Raw genomic sequence first — 5344 nt, forward strand, 5'->3', positions numbered from 1 at the left:
AAACACAAACAATCCAAATAAAAACACAGATACTAGCTCAACTCCTTAAAAGCTAATGACAAGAAATAATTTTTAACCCCAGCTTTGAAAACATTTATGGATGTAATCTCTCTGATCTCAGCTGGTAGGCTATTCCAAAGCCGTGGACCTGCAACAGCAAAGGCCTGATCCCCTTTCAGCTTTAAATGAGTTTGTGGGACAGTAAGAAACAACTTATTTGTTGATCTTAAAGACCTAGATGACTGTCGGAAAGTAATCAGCTCAGACACATAAGCAGGCGTATGCATTCCATGCACTGCCTTGAACACATACAACAGAACCTTATATTTTATCCTGAAACCCACTGGTAGCCATCTGAGTGAGGCCAAGATAGGAGAGATGTGTTGACTTTTCTTAGCACTCACAAGCAGCCTAGCTGCTGCATTCTGAACTAGTTGTAAGCGTGAAATAATGGTCTGACAGCAGGACCCCACATACAAAACATTACAATAGTCCAGACGAGACAATATAAAGGCATTAATAACCTTTTCTAAATCTTTCATCGACAAAATAGGTTTTAATAAAGCAAGAGTCCTAATCTGGAAAAAACAGCTCTTAACCACAGTATTAACCTGCTTGTCAAATTTCAAATCTGGATCGAACACAACTCCTAAATTCCTTATTTGGTCATGACAGTAGGCTGACCAAGAACCTAAATAAGTGGCAATGTCTGAGAATCCTGTGGTGGGGCCAAAAATCATAATATCTGTTTTACTTTGGTTTAACTGAACCAAATTGTGAGCCATCCAGCTCTTCACCTCTTCCAGACATGCCAAAAGTACATTTGAACCACAATTCTCTCCATGTTTCAAAGGGAGATAAAGTTATGTATCATAGGCATACAAATGGTAAGACATACCGCATTTCTTAAAAATCGAGCCTAGAGGCAGCATGTACATGGAAAACAATACAGGGCCAATAACAGAACCTTGAGGAACCCCACAGGTAATAGAAGCTGTAGATGAAACAAAGTCACCATACTTCACCGAGAATTCTCTATTCGCAAGATAAGACTTGAACCACTTTAAAACCGTCCCACGGATCCCAACTAAATGTGATATTAATCAAACTTTAAGGTAGTCTGTTTTTTGTTTGTTGAGGATGTTATTATAGCCATGATATTATTATCATTATTATTTTGCAGTAATTTGTTCAGTAATTTATTAACAGTTCCTGAATACCACTTCAGTAAATGCACATCAATGCTTTATCATTTTTTCCCTAGCTGGATATGGACAGGATTTCCCCCTCCCATTTAATCAATACGGATTAATAATATAGTTATGTTATTAATATTAATAATATGATATTATGTATTGCATTGTTACCTTAAATATGCACTATATAGACAAGCAGAAGTGAAAGAGACAATCACTACTGAGCAGAAAATAAGTTAATTTCTAGTTAGTTGAAACTGAAGCGAAGTGTTATGTTGGAGCAGTAATGCAATCATCAGCAGAATTTAGAAGATACACACATCTGAGGTGCTTTTTTTAAACATTAAAAAAAACTGTTCTATTGTGTTTGCTTTTTGACTTTAAATGCAAACTTATTTGCTTTTATTTTTTTAGCTATTTTAGTAGCCATCTCCAGATGCGATGCCGTTAGCTACGCGCAAATTCAAAGCATTGCGTCTGGGCACGACCTAGGGCTGCTTGTGAGTGGAACTCCATCCCAACTTACATTACAAATTTTAATACTTGTGCCGCTTTTAAGTTTCACTTAAAGAAGTGGTTAAAATAGAGTCAGCACTGCCAGCATTCATTTTACTGCCATCTTATCTTTTCTGCTCTACCAGTTTGAGATTTTTATGTTATGTATATGAGGTTGTTTGGTTTAGTACTGATTGAATGATCAAGGTTAAACTACTGTTACCTTTCTGTATGCTTACATTATCCTTGCTTGTATATCGATATTATTGATACATTGCTTGTCATATTGTCTGACAGTCGGATTGTGTTTGTATTAGTGAGCTGATGATACAGATAAATAAAATAAATAAATACATTGATAAATAAATAAATTCAGTGTCATCAGTTTGCCAAACATTTTACACACTATTTACACGTGGTAGGAAGCAGGTGTACATTTCTTTCGTACCAGCTAACAATTTGAAAATACAAACATTTTCATGGATTTGAAAGTTTACGTCAGAATGGCTTTACGAATGATTTACACAAACATTTGTTCTGCTCGTGTTTCATGAATGAGGCCCATAGAGTGCAAGTCATTATATATAGCTCAGCAAAAGGCGGATTCTGGTCGATCATGTCAAAAGCTAGTCTTACTCTCTACTACATATTACTGAAGATGATGAATTGAATGCATCTTTTTTAATCGCGAATGTCCACAAATAAATTGCATGCTATTTGCATTTAGTGTAAAGATACCCCGGGCCTGTGCCCATAATGCCCATTGGATAATCTGGCCCTGATGTGGAACTCCCACTTCAGGTCCTGAGAGATGGTGGTACACTGTTGTGTGCTGCTCATGATGGTGAGTGCAGGGGGGTTCCTCCAGTCCACGATCATCTCCACTGTTTTGAGTGTGTTGAGCTCCAGGTTGTTATAACTGCATCAGACAGCTAGCTCTTTAACCTCCTGTCTGTAAGCAGACTTCCTGACTATGAAGGTCAGCTATTGATGATTATTAAGAATACCATTATGATGTTGTTTACAAGATAGCATCGCTAGCTAGTTAGATTCAAATAGCTTAAAACAATAGTTACAATAGTGTTTAGTTGTCATCATTTAAATGTACAATTACATGTCTCTCCTGGGATTAGGCTTGGCATATAAATAGCATTAACATTTCAGTGCCAAGAGCCTTGTAGTGCACCGACATACAGTGCAACTGTGCTCACGGTCGACCCAAGTTCGATTCCCGCTCCCCGCTCCCCTCTCTCCACCCCCAATGTTTTCTTGTCATCTCTATGCTGTCCTGTCTCAAGAATGAAAAGCATAAAGAGCCCATAAATATAACTTAAAAGAAAATTATATTTAGCAGACACTTTTATCCAAAGCGACTTACAAATGAGGAAAATAGAAGCAAACCAACCAACAAAAGAGCAATAATATGTAACTGCTGTGACGAGTCCCAGTTAGTATAACGCAGTACACATAGCAATTTTTTTTTATTATAAATAGAAAGAAAACAAGTAGATAGAATAGAAAAAGAAACAATAAATGAAGTAAATAATATGAAACTGTATGCTAATGCCACTATCATTATTTACAGTGTTGCAATTATTTTGTTTCTCAGTTTCTGAACAGAACGAGGCAGGAGAGGCTTCTGTGAGGGTCTCTGAGATACACCACACCACACTTCAAATGAGCTTCACCGGAAGTTAACGAGCTGGCTTATCTTAATGCAGAAGTTCTAAAGAACGCTCCGGGCATTTAGTCAATTGCTACAAATCCTTCAGTTTGACGCACTGTGGTCTTTTCTCATCACCACACAACCGCTTGCTCTTTCTGCTCTTGGATGACTCTACACTCTAGCTAAATGCTTATCAAAAAATGACTTTACTGACATAAATCCTATAACAACATATATTTTCTCAAAATGAATCCAAACACACAGGGAAATAGAACTGCTTAACTTTTTGCAAATTTACAACATCCACACGTACATCCATTCATCCTATTTCTAAACTGCCTGTATTATGTAGGGTTGAAGGGTTATTGGCACAGATTCCAGCGTCTTGGGCCCAAGGCAGGGGAATACCCGGATAGATGGCCAGTCCATCGCAAGGATAATTTGGCAATAAATATATGTAAAAATTAAATAATACAACACTTTGAATGGATTTCTTCTTATTTTACTGATTTACTGATATTTTGGGGCTAGCATATGATTAAATTACACCATGCAATTGACTTTAATTTAGTTAAACATCACTTAAGTGATTTATTCAAGCTTCAAACACAAATGATCAGCCAATCAGGGCTCTTGAGTAAAAAAAATAAATAAAATCAAGTTTGGCATTACTCCTGTAATGGATATCAGAGACTCAAGTCCTTATGCCATTGGAAAGCTTGTCTCAGTCCAAAAACAAAATGTATATCTATGATTTCATTTCCCTCTAAAAAATCTGCAACACTGGATATTTTTCCCAAAATCATCTTCGCCTGTTCACATTATCCCATTATTAATAATTATCAAAACATGGATGTTAAATTCAGCATGCCCACACCAAGTCAAAATAAAAGTAGTAGGCGTGGCCAGTTTTACTATAAAGCAATATAAAATACAACAAGCTATTTTCATATTTACCAGAAATTGCTGTGTACACACTGTTGTCATGACGGGTATGTTTTGTTCAATGTGTTTTGGTTCTGTTCTCCCTGTGCTTGTCACTTGACTCATTTTTTTCAGTGTCTGATTATTGTTTCCATTCACCTGTCCTGTTAATTATCTCATTGGTTCCTGTGTATTTATTCTCCGTTTGGTTCTGTTCTTGGTCTGGTGTCGTATGTACTTTGTGGATGTTACCCCTCTTATTCAAACCTGTATTCTGTGGATTATCATATTAAAGCCTGTTTCTGTGAATTCCTTGTCTTCATGCAGTTAGTATAGCACCCATTCGTGACAACTGAATTAAGACTTGGACTTTAAAAAAAAGTTGGTAACACTTTATAATAACTTTCATTAACAAACATTATATATTGCTTAATGGATCATTAGTTAATATATATTCAAAGATTTAGAAATGTGAGATAATGTGCTTGTTCATGTTTGCTTATTAAACATTAGATTATGTTCAAACAAATCATTATTTCATGCAAGTTAAAATGCTTACAAATGTCATTAAACTTTCAATTCCATATAATCAAGCACTTGTTGAAAATCTACAAATGATTTCAACAGATGTTATAAAATGATTAAAAGCTTGTGTTAATGCACAACACTACTGCTGCTACTGATAAGGTAAGGTTAGGGACAGGTTTGGTGGCATGGGCAGGTTTAAGGGTTGGTTAAAGGGTCAACAGTGTACAGAGGTCAGTTTGTTTATTATAAGGGAACACAGTTCAATCTGTTTATATTATATTGTTTTGATAAATCAACAAGTATTTTCCAAAAAAAATTGTAATTTGACATTTGTAAGCATTTCAGTATACATTAAATAATCATGTTAATCATTAGGTGATGTTTAGTAAGTTCATCAGTAAACATTAACAAGATTATTATCTCATATTTCTTGCTATGCGAATATATATTAACTAATGATCTGTTAAGCATTATATAATGTTTGTTAATTATTTAAAAATGAAAGTTATTATAAAGTGTTACCAAAAAGTTTTAG

Source organism: Sinocyclocheilus anshuiensis, unplaced genomic scaffold (assembly GCF_001515605.1).
Source record: "Sinocyclocheilus anshuiensis isolate Anshui unplaced genomic scaffold, SAMN03320099.WGS_v1.1 scaffold1511, whole genome shotgun sequence".
Lineage (NCBI taxonomy): Eukaryota > Metazoa > Chordata > Actinopteri > Cypriniformes > Cyprinidae > Sinocyclocheilus > Sinocyclocheilus anshuiensis.